This window comes from Anomalospiza imberbis, chromosome 16 (assembly GCF_031753505.1).
Source record: "Anomalospiza imberbis isolate Cuckoo-Finch-1a 21T00152 chromosome 16, ASM3175350v1, whole genome shotgun sequence".
Lineage (NCBI taxonomy): Eukaryota > Metazoa > Chordata > Aves > Passeriformes > Viduidae > Anomalospiza > Anomalospiza imberbis.
In genome coordinates, this window is record NC_089696.1 from 6,097,480 (window position 1) to 6,116,111 (window position 18,632).

Below are 18,632 nucleotides of genomic sequence, written 5' to 3' on the forward strand. Positions count from 1 at the left end.
CATTTTTAAATTTAAAGATATTTAAATATTCATCCTAAGCCTCTCCACTCTGCTTAATTTTCTTTTTAAGTAATTTATATCTACAAGTTTTATATTCTGCCTCCAAAACAATTCACTGACATTATGTTGCTTTTGTCTGAGCAGGAACAAGGTGAGTGTGATGCACAATTATAACTCTGCCCTTTGCCTGAGCTAGGAGACTGAAATGTAAGGATCAAAAATCAGTGTGGAAGGATATTGGATATAACGACACCAGGTAGTTATTTAAAATTATTGTTCCCTTTTTCAGGCACATCATGGACAAATTTATAAGAAAAATGGGGTGTAAGTAGGATGGTTCACTTATGGTGCTCTGCACAGGCATTCCTGTGATTGATGATCAGTTGCATATCTTTGAATTCCTCCTTTTCCTCTTGCAATCACAGCTGCATCCCAGTGGAGACTACAGCTTCTCTGAGACAGCACATTTAGCAAGAAGTTATAAACAGAGCTCAGCAGAAAAGTTTCTTCTAACCTGTGTTTCTGCAAAATTCCTGATTTGTTAAATCAAAAGGAAAAAACAGAAGCACTACATCAAAATATTATTTAAAGCACATGTCCCTCAAGACTTAGATTATTTGGCCATGAACATCAGTCTCAAGTGAGAAAGTAGATATTTTAAAAACAGAATTGAAGAGTATCCACCTAAGGAAAAGAGGTCTGTCATTTAGAATGTGGTTGGCTAAGTATCATTAATTTCTTTGTAACCTTCTGTTTAAATATCAATAGTTGCCTTTGCTCACAAGTAAAAACTCAAGAGATTTACATAGATGTCCTAATGCAGATTTTCAGTTTATTAAATATGAATGAGAAAAGGAATGTCTAAAAAAATGTTCTCAAACATTACAGAAATTAATTTACTAGGGTTTACACTGCTACAGCAGTAAAACATTGAAATTAACTGCTGCATGGATTATCCCAGTGTAAGTTCTGAAATGTTAATTCAGCCATGCCAGCCTCAGCTATCAGAAAATGAAAATTCTCATGGGATTCAATTTTTTTTGCTGCTTTCTCCAACTACTGGTAGACCTGTCATGCATGCTAACAACACTCAGTGTCTTGTAGGGAGCAAGGTTATATACTGCTTGTATGCAGTGTGCAGGATTCTGCAATATAACTCAAACAAATGATCACATCGTTTCTGAAGTTCCCAATGTCCTTCACCCTTCAGCTTCGGAGGCGGTTCCATTCTCATTGTCTGCACTCCTTTGGAAGGAAAAAATTGCAAAAGCGAAGCAGGCCGTTCTCAGTGCATGGTGTAAGGGACCATGATTTGTTAAGAATCGTTAACCGGTGCTGCTGAAGGAGAGAAATTCCCTGTGCTGCGTTGAATGCCCTGCCAAGGGTCCCGCGTGCATCGAGGCCCCAGCTCCCCGGGCGGTGCCACGCTGTCCCAGCAGCTGGTGACTGTCACCCGTCACACCCGTCACACCCGCGGCATCGCCTCGCGAGCTGCTGCTGCTTCATCTCCCCACAGCCTCCCATTCCTGCTCAGCCCACGCAACGACGAGCTATGAGCCAGATCAGGCTTATTTTTATCCTGGATCCTTTCCCCAGCCTCATCCACCATGGCTGTGCTGGCAGAGCGCAGCAGCCAGAGCAGGGCTGGCTTTGGGGCCAGCTCGGTGGCCACGCCAGGCCAGCGCTGGCTGCAGCCGCTGCCCAGGGCTCACGGGAGGCACAGTGGGGATCCTGATCCCCTTGAGGGGTTCCCTGAGCTTCCGCTGCAGCCACTAGAGAGAGGGCAGCTCAGGGCTTGGGTAACCATTCCGTGTTCCTCACACCCAGTGCTGGCAGCATCAGGCCCCACTCTGGGACCGTTCCTCCGTGGAAATGGGGGAGGAAGGGGCCAGAAGCAGAGAATGAAGCTGGTGCTGTTGACTCCTACCACTGCCAGGCTCAAAACCGGTGTCCTGGGCTCCTCCAAGAGACCATGTCCACGGCCCTGTGCCCACAGGCCGGGCCTGGCTGACCTGCCTGCACACAGAGCGGGCGCACTGCGCTCAGCCTGCCCTGCTCCTCTGGAAACCATGCTCCAGTGCCTGTGCTGTGCTTGCCCACAGCGGACGAGACAGCCTGACAACCGACAGAGGAAGAGAATCATCCAGAGGAAAACAAGCAAGGACCTTAGACTTCACTTAGACATTAGCAATATAATGAAACAGAGAAAAAGGGCATTTACAGCCTCATTAATTGAACGGTGTGATTTGAGTACTTTGAAGTGAACCAATAATAATAATAGAGCTGGTTTATTCTACTCCCTTTTTTTTTTTTTTTTTTTTTTTTTTTTTTTTTTTTTTTTGTTCTTACAAACTGGAACTTTTCAGTATTACAAAAAATTTTAGAACTGAGTAATTTTGTCCTGATAAATTTTGGGGCTTTAATAAATTAATAAATACACTAGAACTAGCAGAGTCCAAACCTCAAACCCACAGAGTCTGGGCAACATGTTACTTCAGACATTGCTGTTTTACAATTCTGTGACTCAATAACATCAGAGACAACCACAGTGAAGCCCATCAGCTCTTTGAGCATATGGTACCTGTTTATAGCCAAAATGAGGAGATGTCATTTGAACAGGGGAAACAGAAATAATCAACAATAACCCTTAGCAGATTTAGAAGGAAAGCCTGTTGAGCAGTCCACAAATAGCTGGTATTCTACACCTGTACACTCCTGTATATCAGAATACATTTAAAACATAAACTTTGAGCCTTTAGTTATTATGTCATTAATTAAACACGAATTGAGTGTGAATGCCTGCAAGCATTCCATTGCAGTGTTCCACATTAAGTGGTATCTATTTACAGTTACCAGCAAGCCAAGGGTTTTGGGTTTTTTTGACTGGTTCAGCTAGATTTTATTTTTGTAACAAAATGCCAGCTCAAGCTGGAAACCTTACAAATAAAAACTAAAGGGCCTGGCTCACTAATGTACTATTTCCAAAATACAGCAAGATAACAGTATGAGCTTTAGCTGCACCTTCATAACATGTATATTTATTCTGGCACTTCTGCAAGGTAAAATGGCTCTTGGAGAGATTCAAAACACACAATTCTCTAGGTGGAGGGATCCCATGGTGGTGACTCCACAGCAAAGATCAAACATTTTAATAAAACAGTCCCACCTCATTCCCTCATGTTCTCACTCTTCTGAGGTCCATCATGCATGATGAAACGGGAGTGGAAGGCAGCTGTTGGTGAACAGCTGGCTTTGCCTTGTGTTTCTCTGTGGGAGACTCCCAGGACAAAAATCAGCCTCGGGTGCCCATGGCAGATGGTTTTGTGGGATCATCCCACAGCTCCTGCAGAGCCCAGCCAGAGCATGATACAACTCAGCCTCTGTCCTCTGATTTTGGACCAGGCAGACAACTTCAGCAGATAACTCAGTGGGCAAGGACCAGAGGTGTCTGATGAGCACAGGGGATCCACAGGCTTTGGAAAAGCTCCCATCCCACAAAAGAAAGAGTCAGTGGAAGCCCTCTGCAGCACTTGGCACCTCAGGGAACTGTTCCTAAGCCCACTTTAACAAGTGTTACACAGACAAAGCCAGCATGCAGCTTGAGGACAATATTGTGAATATTCCTTCCTCTGCTCTTCACAAGAGCTGAAACAAGTAGTGAAAATAAGAAAAATCACAAATGTTTTGATGACAAGACATCAGGGAGTGGATGACTATTCATTATTTAACAGTCTCTGTTTTTACATAAGTTTGGCCTGTTTACATTCCTCATCTCAATATTCAGGTATAAAATATTGCTGACAGCAGTTTTTCCAGAAAGGAAATGCAGCTGTTGTATCAGTGGAAAATTACATGGACTAGATTTCACATTTCCATGTGTACTATTTCCCCCTAAAAGTGCTGTTATACCCAATAAAGAAATGAAAACAACTAGACAATTTTTACACAGGAACAGCCATTCAGTTTGAAACTTGGTCTTCAGAATAAGTCTTTTTCCAGTCAATGACAGCTATTTTAAAATCAGATAAGAGATTGAATTTTTACTATTTTCACACAAAAAATTATGCAGAAACAATATTACCTGAATAGATTTGATTTAAAGACCTAATTTTCTCAAAACTGTGACATGTTTATGCCTATTCAACCTGAAAAAAATAAGAAAGTATCAAAATCCACCAGATAAAAAATGTAATACATCATGGTTTAACCCCAACTGGCATCTAAGTACCACGCAGTCACTCACTCAAACCTAAAGTTTTACAAGGGGTTTTTTTTTAGAACTCCTATGAATAGAAGCTGTTAAATGCAAACAACTTCCCATGGAGTTCCCAGACAGATTCATCAGTTAAACATACAGCTCCTTTTCTAAATTTTCCTTTTGCTAGCAAAATATGCTCAAGTCTTACAAAATCTACATGGAGAAGTGATGTACATTTCTATGTCTTTGAACCTTTGACACTTTCTAAATGAGAAAATGTGTATTTAATTTATGTTCTTGATTTTGTGAGATAATTTTTAAGGCCCAAAATAGCAATGGCCCTGATTGACTTCTGCCTGCCAAATTTGTGAGTCACTTTCATTGCCAATGATAAAAATAGAAAAAAGAAGAGATAAAAACAAATCCCATCAAATTCCAACTTGTCTCCCACATGCTGCCTCAAGTAGAGGTGTGGGAAAAGAGGCCCTTTCAGAGGTGGTGGTTTAGCCTTGCATTCACTGTGACAATCAGTTCCTTTGCTCTAAAACCTGCTCCCTAACTCAAAAAATAAAATAATGTGACATACCATGAAAATGTATACAGCATAAGCAGCTCTGGCCCTAAATGCAGTTTTCAGTAAGGTGCTGTCCATACATTCTGGCATCTCGTGTGTATTTCTGCCATGATCTCTCTCCTGCTACAACTCACTGCTCCTGGAAGCAGAGCCAGGTGCATCCCATGCAGCCTCACTGATGGCTGGGGATTTGTAGCTGATGTCCCAGGGCCTGTTCCCAACCCTTGTCCCACAGTTCCACCTGCAGTGTGGTCATTGCAGCTCTTGGAGGAAAATCTGTTCTCTGGGGAGTGATTCTACCTTCATTTGAGGCACGCATCTTCAGATGGGATACGTGATTGTGCAGAAGAAGAGCAAATTTCCTTCTGTCAGCTGGAAAACTGGTTGTTCCTAAACTGATTGTGTTATGGGGAGATTATCCATCCACCATGGGACATTGCTGCAAGGATGAGTGGCGTGTCCCTGTCCATTAACATGCACTGCTTTGTGCAGTGCTGGGGTTTCCAATCTATCACACTGAATTTTCTGAACACAGACACATTTTCCTGGGGCTTTAGTGCCTTTCTGCTTCTTCTTGCTGTTCCCACAGGTACCAACATTTCGAAAGACTATAGCTGGTTTTTCCAGTTTCTTGTTTTTGAAATCTCTTTTACCTTTACACTTAAAGCAACATCAGCATGGAAATGTTTTTCTTTGGAGTCCTTTCCTGCATTTGTAACTTGTAGGCAAGAGATAATTTATTCAAAACCTTTTTAGATTTCCTCCCTCAGGCACTCCAGATGTATAAAATCCGTAGTCCAGAGTTCTGATTGTGCTGGAGTACAGCTCACAGCAGAACCCACCTGGCAATTCTCAAATGCTTTAAAAACATTCTTACATGTCTCTTCTCTCTTCACCAGATATTAAGTCTGAATTCAAAACCAATGCCTCCTCTCTTTAAAGCTTACACATGATCCAAGAAAGGGATTTGACATCTGGCCAGAAAAGCAGATATTTCTATCTCCCTTATGAATTCACAGCTGGCATTTGCCAGCATTCATCTCCTAATGCACACAGCAAACAATTTACAGTTTCTGCTGGGCATTATAGTGACAAAATCTGCTTGTTCACATCAAGATGTTCCAATCAGTTTCTGTCTAGCCATTTCTTTAATGAAATCCAAATACACAGAGAGGAGACCTGAATTACAGCCTCAGCCTCCAGCGTCAGCAGCTGAGCACAGATCCCTGGTGAGCCTCAGGCTGAGCTCCCGAGGGCTCCAACAGAAGGCTCCAGGCTGAATCATGCCCTTGGGGAGCCCCTGGGGTTCTAGTTGTAGTTTACATTTCAGGAGGCTGAAAGAAGCACAAGGCAAGGGAATATTTGCTGATCAAAGCCAGAATCCCAATCATCTAACTACTTGTACATTTTAAATAATAAAATTCTTAAAGTGGTTTTGCCCTGAATGCAAAAGGCAGAAGGGTTATTTTCCTTTCCAGTGACCCTTGCAGATTCACATCTCCCTGCAAAGTGTGTGTTGGCCCAGGGTAAATGGTGTTTTGCAGACTAGCCAAAAAGAAATTGTTCAAAGTGTCAGGCAACAGGGTTTGGTTTGGAGTCAAAGAGCACTAGTGGACAGCAGCTGCCTCAGGAGCACAGGTGAGCTGCTTCAACACACTCCCCACTGGATTCCTAACACCCACAAACTTTGCAGCAATAATCAGCAAGGAAAACAACAATAAAACAAGGAACTATTGAGCAGGAAAATTTTCACAGCAGTGGTGAAAATGTTGTTTCTACTTCTAATGGATGAAATAACTTATGGTAACCACCTTCACTGGGTTTGGGCTTTTTAAAATCTGTAATCATTTCCTTCCTCTGTCCTTTCCCAAGATCTTCAGAGCTTCTTGACAACAAAACCTCATTGGGAAACACCAGTAGCTTTTATTCACAGCAGCACTATGCTTTTTTCCTGCCACAGTTCCACTATTTTGAAAGAAGAGTCAGGCTCTGAAGCCACCAAACCATGAAAGAAAAGATAAGCAAGTCCCATTTAAATTTATACAGCCCTAATTTAGAGTGTTTTATTGAAATATTTAACTATATTTAAAAGTCTACATGCTTTTAACTGTCAATTGCATTGTAATCCATAAACTCCAAATGGAACAATATATTTTACCCGATTAATTTCTGAGAAACAGGAATGTTTACTTCTGTCTTTATTTCTCAGTTTAATGACAGCTGTTTCTTTACTGACTTACATTTCAGTTTGCAATCATGTGCATGATTCTCATGTATGCGAATTCAGTGCAAAATTCAAACGTGGGTTTAAAAGGTCCATGTTATAGAAGGATGGAGACACAGTCCCTGTTTCTGGGATCCTGCTCATTTAAAAAGCCCAGGGAAGGGAACAGTGAACACAGAGAGAAAATCTCATTTACCCAGGGCTGCACAGCAAGACCGTAGCAGAGATATAAAAAGGACCGTCTTTTCTATGACCTTATTTCTTATGCTACAGAGCATTCTCAGATTTTTTTTTAATTCTGTCATAGAAAAACAAAACAAAATAAAACAAAAAAAGTCAGTAGGCAGGGTCTGTAGTTGGTGCATGATGTGTGAAAAGAGACAGATTAAACTCTGCAATCCACAATCTTCCTACCATGGCCTCCAGCAGGGCCCTCAGCTCCCTCCTGCAAAGAACACCGCTTCTGCAAATATTGGAGGAGCACTTAAACTACTTTGTCACTTTCCAAAATCATCAATGGCAGGTAACAAATATCACACAGAGTGTGAATTAAATCATAGCATTAAATTAGATCCAAGTCCTACGCTTACAGAAGTTCCTTGGAAACCTGATTTTGTTCTATAACCTAATTAGCCTTACCTATATAAGACCAAAAAAAAAGAAATGACAGCAATCAGCATTACTGCCCCTAATCTATTTGCAGCTCTAGCCCAAAGAGCTCAGTCCAAATATCACTTCAAATACAAGTAAATATATGTTTGGCAAATACTACAACCTTTGTAGCACTGGCCACAATTCCTCCCATGTCCCTCAGCCCTCATGCCCCCAGGGCCAGCGAGGTGTCATCTCTTGTGCTCATCTCCCTACAGCTGGAAATGTTTGACTGCTACCCCATCTGAAACTCTCAGAAATTATCATTATTGTTAGCCAGCACTGTGGATATTCTCAGTTCAGTCAGAGAGAAAAAGAGAAGGTTTTCTAACCAGGCAAGAGCCTGGGAGACAGTTGGGAAAGAATGTAAATAATTCTCTAATCTATCTTGTTGTTCACATTGCTTATAGATAGGTTCTGCCACCGTGCGTCATTCACTGCACACCAACGGTGTGAGTGTTTTTACTCTAAGACCAATGAAATCAGTCCGCACAATGTTCTCAATAAATAGAGCGGTGCATTTGAAATAAATCAGAGTTCATTCTCTTTGCCTTTGATTTGGAGTCATTTTCATTCCCCTTCTGCTCTACAGCGACACAGCACACACAGGGATCACCAAGAAGGCTGTGCTTCTGAGATGCAGGTTACAGGTGCTTAACTAAATGAGCTGAATTATATTTAGAGTAGGTGCTTTTAAAAACTCTGGCTGACCCTCTAAAAGCTTCTGCATTCCCACTGGTGCAGCTGCTGCAGGTGCTGCTCTGTCAGACCGACCATGCATGCCAGGGGGATGCAGGGAGTGAGCACAGGGTCTGCAGCAGCAAGGAGCACAGCAAGCCCTGCAGTCTCTGTGAGCAGGTAACTCAGCTCTGGGGCTGTCCTTGAGGAGCACACTTATGCCCACTCTTTGGCAAAGCATGGCAAGGACTTAGGTACAAGTTTGAAAACAACCATATGTCTTTTGATTCCCTCATCGTCAGTGAACCTAAACAACTTGTCTTGGAAAACAAGATAGTTCCATGCAAGAAAATCTGTTAAAATAATGATTAAGCCACAGGTAATGACTTTTATAATTGATACTACAAAGAACTGGAACAATAAAATCCACAGTTGGAAGAAAATTACCAGTGATAAGAAGTAATAAGGTAAAAACAATGACAAGCTCATCAGTTTAAAATAAGCAAGGTTCAGAATTTTGAACAGTGACTTTAAGGTAAATATCATGGATGATTTTCACCTGCCTGTGATTCTCCCAAACAATGTTTAATATTTAATGTCTGTCTGGTGTAGACAACACAGAAATCTCAAGTCTTTGGGATAAGCAAACCAGAAACCTCAAGACTTTTTGATGTAGAAAATTCAGTCATACTGAGATGTGACAATCCTTACAACTCTGGGAAACCTTTCCCTCAGATTTATTATCTGAAATGCTTGATGCAGCTTGGCTTAAAATTCTTGGGTTCTCTTTCTTGAAGGTTAAATCTCATAAAAAAACATTTTATGAAACAGTTGACTAGTAGGAAATTAATATAGATATAGGCATGCAGATACTCTTTCAGCAATGCCCCCTTTTTCACAACTAGGTGAGGGACTGGCAGATGAGGTCCCTTACTAGTTTCTGGAGAGGGAAGGATGATTTCATAGATGTAATTTGCTACTTGAAATTCCCACTATGAGCTTTATAAGACTCCTGTGACCCCCTCTGACCTGTGATTCACTCAGGGCCCTTCACATCCCCTTCCTCAGAGCACCTGCCCACCCTGCTGCTCCCCCAGCCTGCTGCACTGATAAACCTGTACCCAAGTCTAGCTCCTTTTATTTACCCTTAACAGAATTGCAAACTCGGTCTTCCACTCTTCAAGCTTTTCCTAAATGTTAAATCTTTTTCATACAGGCTCTCACGTTAATATCACCTGCAGATTTAATGAACAGACTCTGCCTTTGCTGCAGGCTGCGAGAGAACACGGAGTAGTACCTGGGCAGCCCACTGGGGTACCTGCATGTTACAGCCTTCCCATCCTGACAATCATTTGTAATTGTTCTCTGAGGCTCATTCACAATAAGTCTTGATCTCATTTCACTATGTTGTTATCAAATTGTATTCCTTTATCTTGCTTACAAGAACTCACAGGAAAGACTATCGAAAAACTTTAGATATGAGACATCTCCTGTCTTGTTAGTATAGAGAATTAAACAGGTTTGAAGACCTATTGTTCTGGGAATATCTAGTGTTGGTTTTTATTCAAGTTCTTAGTGATTTCCCTGTGCTTTTCAATAAATGAAATGTTCCCCTGTTCAAATAAAATATTCTGTAAGCATCTGGGGTCACTACAGAGCTATGTACCACTAAGAACCACTTCCTTTTTTATGCTGTGTATTAAAAAACACAGCTGACATGCCCTCCAAACTCATGAAATATCTGTCCTCAAAAAGAAAAGCTTTGCAGGGGCAGTCTGACAGCCATCTCCTCCAGTCTGAGATGAATTCTCCGAACTTCCAATACGACATTATCAATAATGAATCTACTTGTCATTACTGTTTATTCTCTCCATTCATACCTTTTATATTTTCACACAGTAGTCCTCTTGGTATCCCCTAGAATATTAACAGTTTTCTAGCAGTGAAGAGCAGGGAAAAAACAAAAGACTTTGTTTCATTTTAATCAAATAAATGTCAGCTTCTACAACAAGTTGTAGCTAGCACTGTTAATATAAATCTTGCAATAGTAAAACACTATGGGTTTGCTATCAAAAAGAAAAAAGAGTGTTTTAATTGCCTGTGCCATTATGCCTTTCACTGGGCTGATGCTCTTCACAAGGCAGGATGATGACTTTCATGGGAATGTCTAGTGCTAACAAACCCAATCCTTCAAAGAGCTGGGGGGTAATGCTACAAATCACAATATTCAAGCTGTGTAGATAATACAGCATCATGCCAATATCAATGGTTTTGGCATTGGGAAAGAGGACATCCAGTTGATACAGAGGAGAGCACCAGTGGCAACCAGGAGAAAGGAGATCCTCACTTCCACAAAGAGAAAATGTGACAAAGTGAAGGCTAAGAAGTGAGAGCAGCCAGAGGAAAATACTGTCAGAGGAGCAAAGGACTGCAGTAATTTATATTGGACACCTGAAATGTGTTTCCAGCAGGATGGCACAGCTTTAGAAATAGTGACAGTGGGAAAAAAACAGCCTAGGATGGAGCTTGAGAGATTTGTTACCAGTTAGATGTGCCAAGAATGTCTGTAAAAGCTGGTAATAGAAACACTCCATGTCCACAGTCTTCACACTCAACTCTTTCTCCTTAGGATATATATTTGGTTTCTGTGGATTTACATTAATTTATACAAGCCCACGACCCAGAAGAGAAAGGAGTGTTATGAAGAGCAGGTAGTATTTTTAATTTATGTTGACAACTTAGGCCAAATATCCACAAACAGAATTTCAGTTCTGTTAAGCTCATGGAGTTTATAACAAATGCAAATGGTGCTCTTTATCCTGAAATAATTGCTTGGCATCAGTTGGACATACTAGTTACAACCAAGCAGCTAAGTGCCTGAACACCTATTTGCATACAACTATGCCTAATTTATATCACACTGAATTTCATTAATTTGACAGTTATATCATTTGATAATATTTTTACACTACAGCTACCACTGTATTCTGCCTTTGCTCATTACATTTAACAACTTTTATAAATCATTCAGTATACAAAACCAGCAACTTTACCTCTTCATTACCCAGCACAGACAGGATTTTACCTTATAGCAGAACCAAAACAGCTGCTTCAGAACAGAGGGATGACGAGGAAGCCATGGCAATACAAACTTCAAGAACAAACTTATTCTTCAGGTTAACTGTTTCAGGGGCATTTGTTTTATAAATATATAAAAGCAGTTAATGGAGATCAGATAAACTGGTTATGGGTTTAGATGAAAAATCATGTGACAAAGTTCTTGTATTTAAGTCACGTGTGCACACATGGTCTGCACATCCCCTTTGCCGATGTGTCACAGGGTGCTCTTCCACTTGCTCATTACAACAGCAAAAGTGCAAATATTAATCCCACCATCCTCTTAAATAACACTTATAACTCCAGTAAAACATAACATCCCTGTAAGAATGGGATGCACAATATGTAATGTTTTCAAATATATTTTTCTTTGTGGTAGAAATCATTACAGGAATAAAGGTCCAGCCTTTATCTATGCTAAAGGGAGATGAACTAAGAATCTGCATAAACAGAATTTGTTCATGAAGTTACAAAACAATTTGCACAAAATGTTTCGTTGGGACACATCCAAAAATAAACAGGAACCTGAGTGAACAATAGCTCTGAGAGAAAATCAACCTCAGCAGAGGCATTTCACTGAAATCGGAATTATGCCTTCTTTTTCTGAGAAATATTTTAAGGCGGTAATAAAACTAGAGAAAATAACATTCCTTTTAGCAGTATTCTCCATGCAAAGAGCTAACCTTGCACTTCTCAGGCTGGTGTTTAAAATCAGCTGCAATGCAAGCCTGAAACTTTATTTCCTTGCCATTTACAATTACTGTTTCTCAGCAAGTAATCAGCGACGTATAGTCAAAGACTACCAAACACTGCTTGAGCTTTTGGTATGATTTAAGTAAAAGTAAAGTGCTGATCAGCTTTTATTTCAGTGTAACTTGAAGGCTGGAAGGATTTGAACAAGGCTATATTGCTGCCTACAAAGAGCATGAGCTGATGTCTGAAATCCCCAGGTGCCTGGGAAGTGGAAGAGAAGCATCAGTTTTGTTTTCTGAAGAAATGCAAGCACACTCTTCAAGTGTGTCCCTGCTCTCCCTGGTGTCAGGTACCACCCAGTGCCATGAAATACAGCAGATGCAGCCAGAGGTGAGAACTTAGTTTAAAGGAAGGACTGGAGTTAGAAACACTTGAGCTACAGCACATGGTAAAACACAAATTCAAAGCATCATCATCATAATTTAATGACTAATTTCAGGGGGATAAAAAGTTCTTTGTATATATGTATATGTGTATTTTTATATATACAAATATAGATTTTTTGAGGATAAGAAGATCCTGGGGTTTTGCTCAGACCACATTTTAAATACTGCTGAAGGGAAGATAGACACTATCCCAGGGCAAAAATTTTCTGCTGATAGAATACTGAAAGGCAGACAGTGTGAATTACCCATCCTTTCCTCACTTAACTGCTTTGGAGGAGCAGGGGTCAGTGTCAGCTGAAGGGTCAGTGCTGTTGTTTTTAGAGAAATATTTTCATATTTAACGTGCCTATTTGCCCAGGAAGCTTTAAATGGGTACACGACAGCTCTGTTTCTACATCCACTTCTACCTAACTGCTGGAAGGATAAACTGGGGCTGCAGCTACACCCAGCCCTGCGGGGAGGGCAACATTCCTCCAACATCCCACACTGCTGGGAAGGACACACAAAACATCTCTGGTCACTTTAGAGAGGAGTGAGGAGCCCTCCCTGCAACCCCTCTCTGCAGCTGACCCCGGCTCCTCTCCAAGGAATATTCCACACTGCCAGGGCAGCTGTTTTTACAGATCTGCTGTTTCTGTAATTTGTCCAGAGTATATATGGTAGGTTTTCAATGGGATTTGAGCTGCTAATGCGCTTAGACTCCCTGGAAAATTCCAGTCCGATGTCTTGACATTTACAAAATTGATTTCATGCCATGACTGTTTTAGTGCCCAGGGTGTTGGGGATTTTTTTCTTTTTTTTTTTTCTTTAGGAAAAACATGATATATGCTAAAGTAGCAAAATAATGTTTATGCATTTTGCCTCATTACAGTTTGCAGGAGTGGTTGGAGCAGACCCTGTACCCTGCAATGCTGTATCCAAGAGTAACAGAGCCAGAAGCCAAGAGGAATTTTACGGTCTACAATTAAAACTTCCTAAGAGCTATCAATTCAGTAGGTGCAATTGCTGCTACTAAGCTCATCTCTTTCTACAAAAATTAAATCCATGCTAAGTGAGCAGGGCACCTTTCTTTTGAAAAACTCATTTACTCTTCTGGGTGTTTGTTGAGACTTGTGTTCCATGAAAATAGACAGTCATTTGAAGCATTTTATTGAAATAGCCTTTAGAACATTTAATAGAAATGCATACAGATGTACCCAGCTCAGACTGCACTCTGCTAATTATCAGCTTTTGTTCCTCAAAATTGCAGATGGTGGGAACTATCCTTGTGTTTTTCACATTTTGTCTATTTACTCAGGATGCAAACATGATGTAAATAACATCATCTTTTTTTTTTCTTGTGACATTATCACTATCCTTGCAGCACAAGCTTTAATCTACTTTCATTAATTAAGCAAGGGACCAAATTTTCTGCCTAGTAAAATATTTGGAATTTTGTGATCAAAAAACCATGATGACTTAAAAGATCAGAGGGAAAGCTAATAACTAACACTTCTGCATACAAACACAATTTAAAATTGCCTTAGGAAGCCTCTTGTGGTAGGAACCACAAGACTCACTTTGCTCTTTCTGGGATTTATGCATTTGTTTTATTTCGGTCCAAGGCTGATTATTAAATCTTGGCATGTCTGGTCATCAGGGACATTTCTTAGTGGAGACAAACAAGTAAGGTTTTGGAATTGAATGCCACACGTTGGAGGCAGCCTGAGGATGGGAGCCAGTATCCATATGAATTTCAATAAACCTCCCTACTAGACAAGCCTTCCTAGCACTAACAGCACTCAAAGCTGGGTTTTTTTCCCTACAGATATTTAATTGATCAGACTTGCATAGGATGATACCCTTGATACCAATCATCAGATTTATAATTTCAAGCAGGTTTAAAAGTTGGTGCATTTTCACTGGCACATTTTACTAAGTTCAAATTGGTTTTAAATAATTGGTATACAAATAATAAGTAATTTTTCAATCACTTCTTTCACATATCTGTGTCCTGATAACCAAGGTGTCAAGTCAGGGTGTTTTCTGCACATTTACAAAAGTCTCAACTGATGCAATGAGATGACTGACACAAATTCTGAGTTTGCCTTTGCTGATCACCATTTTCTAATTGAAATGCAGTACACTTAAAGCTGTTGGATTTTTTGTTTGGCTATTTACAGACTAAATCCTTTAAACCAAAGTTTAGTTCTATATATCTTGTACAAAACATCTCTTAGCTTGCTGTCTTATAACAATTAGCAAATAAGTTGAATCTGCCAACCTTCTCATAATTTGTTACTTTCCTTGCGCCAGCTGTGCCATGTGTTATATGGAAATGGTCATTTATTAATGGCTCTCCAGGACCTTGCCCATGGGATGTAGCCTCACACTTTATTTGTGCCAAAGGCTATGCAAAATATGTCCTTTCCAAGTAATGTGAGCCAGAAGTGGTTCTGTAGCTTTGCACCCCCTCTTTAAATTCACTCTCCCTGACATTTCCATGTTCTTTACTACAGTTTTCACAGGGAAAATATTCTCCCTGGAACATGGTCTAAAATTTATTTTATTTTATACCTTTTAATTAAAAACTGACTCGGTGTAACATGGTATCCACCCATAACATATGCATCACAGAAGTAATTTGTATTCCAAGAATATCCAGTAATATCATATTTTTCAGCAGAAAAATCCCAGGGCTAGAGCACATACTCTGTTAAACTATCTGATCAGCTCTTTCTCTTCCTAGACAAATTCCCTTAGTCTGCAGAACCTCCTTGCAAATTAAATTCAAAACTAACCAATCCTGTTTTGATTTGGGGCACACAAGAAGAAAAGACAAAATCTTTCACCATTTTCTCTAGCCTGCTTTGTCCCCATCAGGAGCCACAGGGATACACACGCAGGGGGAGATGACAAATTCTGATCCACTGACACTAATGTCAAAATTCACTTTTTCACAGGATCACAATCTGTAATGCAGAGGTTCTGCAGGACATAGAGTCATTTTGGCAGGACACAGTTGCTCTTTTCAAAGTACTTTTTGCATCTTTCTCACTGCCATCCCATTCTCAGCAGAGCATCCAACCACCACACCTTCATGCTTGTTTGTCCCTTCATTAGGTCACCTTCATTTGCAAGGGGATTTTATGTGGAAAAGCTTACAACAGAGAAAACCCCCCATCCTGCCCAATGCCACCTCATCCTACCTCTTCTCACAGTGTAACCTTTGACATGAACAGTCAGCCTCCCACCTTTCAGGTCTTCTGCCTCCCAGCACCTCTTTGTGGCTAACTCTGAATTTAGCTGTCTCAAGCTACTATGTTTGAAAAGTTGGCCCTAGAGGGAAAATATTTCAGTTCAGTGTAATTCTTTTCATTTCCTTTTGGTGCATGTAAATTATTAGAGACAGAACATTTAAAATATCATTAATAAAATCACAGAGATATCGTGCAAAAAAGTAAGACAAAATCCCTTAATTAGATATTAGATTAACAACTCTTAATAAACTTACATAAAGTTAGTCAATCAATACTGTTCTCTCTCAGTATCCCCAGAGCAATTAAAATTCAGTGCTCTGCAAGATCCATTTAATGATTTGGCAAGGTCTATTTTAGAACCATGTGGATGATAATAGCAGTAGAACAGCCTGGATACATCGTACAAGTTTCCTACTGCAGCAGGTTTGCGAGTCCTTCAAAGGAAAGAATGCACCAAGAGACCCATCCATTACGTCTCAAGAGTTAATTGTGGGTATCATCAGCAGCTTTGAGGCCACTCCATATAATTGGCATAATGTGACCAAGATCATTAGAGTATCCATCAACTGCATGGTTAGTCTGACGGTGTGGATCTTGTAAGTGTGACTGTGAAGGTTAAAATATGCACAACTTTGCTTGCTGAGACTTTCTCAGAGGTCATAGGACTGAAACATGTCATTTTTCAATTCCTTACTAAATAGGAAAAAATAATTCACAAGCATCTATATTGTACCTGCACGTCCAGCAGCTGCTGTACGTACACAGCATTTCTTTTCAGTATTAAAGTGCTTATGGCAGAATTCAGCAGCCCCACACTGGTCTTTTTTTAAAGCAGTTTTCAAGCAAAAAAGTTCTTGTATTTGATGTAAAGCCATAATTAAAACCAAAATAAAAGGCTAAAGTAGTTTTAGGAAAAGCCCTAATTCTTGCCAGGCTGTGTACTTGCATACAGTCATTTGCTGTGACTGGGTAACAGTAAATATATTTTGTTATTTTGTTTATAGTCATTTATTTAATAAATACTCAGCAATTATCAAGGAAAATATAGGCTTTATGTGAAGAGCATCCTACCTGTCAGCTCAGCTCACAGGAAGCCTCTGAAGCTCTGTGGTGGTTTGTGACAAAGAAACACTTTCTTAGAAGCCCAAAGTCAAAAGATATTCTATAATTTTGAACCCACACTTTAAAATTTGTTCCTCTCTGTCAGGAGGACAGAATTAACAGAAAATTCACTGCCTAAAAAAATAATTTGAAAAACAGTGAAGGGCATGAAAATCCTCAATCTGCCAGTGGGAAAGATCCTGCATCCATAATTAGTGTTTTCCATTTGCCAATGCCACTGCAGCTCCTTAATTTCTGGAGTAGGAAAGGAAGAGTGCCATGGATATGAACATTTAGTTACCACAGTGAAAATGACACTGAACTGAAAAATCAGAGGAGGAACATGGAAATAGTTCTTCTTCCTCCTTAACAATATACGGGGTTGTTTGGGTTTAGGGTGCTTGTTGTGTTTTGTTTTTCCTTTAAACAGCACAGATTGATGGTATCTGAAGGTTTTCTGCAGTTCTGCCCTATTAAATCTGAGGTCGGTGGAGAGCCCAAGGCATCCCAGGATCTAATATTTTATAGAGGCAAGGGAAGAGTCACTGGATATTAATTGGCAGCAAATGCTAAAATATTTCAGCACTTAGCCTAACTTCAAGAGATAAACACAAATGGTGATTTCTTGATGTTTGATGCAAGACACCAGCCACAAAGTATTTCAGAACTTTTGGTTCTGCAAACTAAGCTGGTAAAACAATCTAGAGAATCACACATAATCATTTTGTGCTTTGTCAGCTCATTTGAGTACTATTTTCATAAAGGAAGCATTTTCCAAAGGGGCTGTTGTCCTAGTTCTAGAATTAACTGAAAAATGACTTATTTTTGCCTAATGCCTATAGCCTAATTTAAATAGGAACACATTCCAGGTCTATCAGTTGAGAACAAGGAGTGCAAAACATTCAACAGCATTAGACAGTGAGTCTCATGGCAAAACTAGAAGTTAATTAATTGTCTTGAAACCAGAGGAAGACTGCCCCTCTTGTAGGAAGAAACACCATCCAACTTGCCCCTGTAAGGACTGTCTTTGTGGGACTCTTGGAGCTTTGTCTCTTTAGCTGATCCAAACTCAGAGACCCATGGGTCCAGCTTCTCTGGCTTCTCCTACACTCTCTCCACTCTATCCCTTGAGCACTCTATCCCTTCAGCCCACACTCTGTGTGATCCATCCAGAGCACTGTGATTTTGTTACTTTGGAAGCTCTATGTTTTCAGCAATAAATAGTCTCTCTTGAAGAAATAAAAGTACAGAAGGACTTTCCTTAGATCCAATACATCAGACCAAAGAAGATATTTTAAATAACAACCATGTAACATTGCTGTGCACACAGTGAGAACTCCTTTATCAGAGCAGCAGTATAAAAACCTAGAAATATAAATACAAAGACTAAAATATGCTGTAATTGTGCACATAAAATGTGAACCACAGTCCAGACATTATTTTCCATTACATTCAAATCACTCTTACAGAGATATAAATTAAACCATATTTTGGAAGCTGCCTAGGATGACAGAAGCTTTTTCTCCTGTTTCAGGTAAGAGTGTGATCAATCTCTGCTAGGTATCTTTATATATTCCCCAGCTTTACTCATTCAGAAAAATGTGGGCATTTAACTTCAGGAAAGATCTCACCATTTTTTGCCTCTATTTCAAACAAATGCTTTAGGACCTGGATGTTTTGCTCTGCTCTGTGCTCAATGGCTTCTCTAACA

General features: G+C 40.0%; 1 long non-coding RNA gene across 1 annotated transcript in view; it reads right to left on the reverse strand.

The window, feature by feature from the left end:
- Positions 1-4,077: 4,077 nt before the first annotated feature.
- Positions 4,078-18,632, reverse strand: part of LOC137483550 (uncharacterized) — an 84,249-nt gene continuing 69,694 nt past the window's right edge. The window contains exon 3 of the long non-coding RNA XR_011004517.1: positions 4,078-4,145. This is a non-coding gene — a long non-coding RNA (uncharacterized lncRNA). The remainder of the gene's footprint in view (positions 4,146-18,632) is intronic.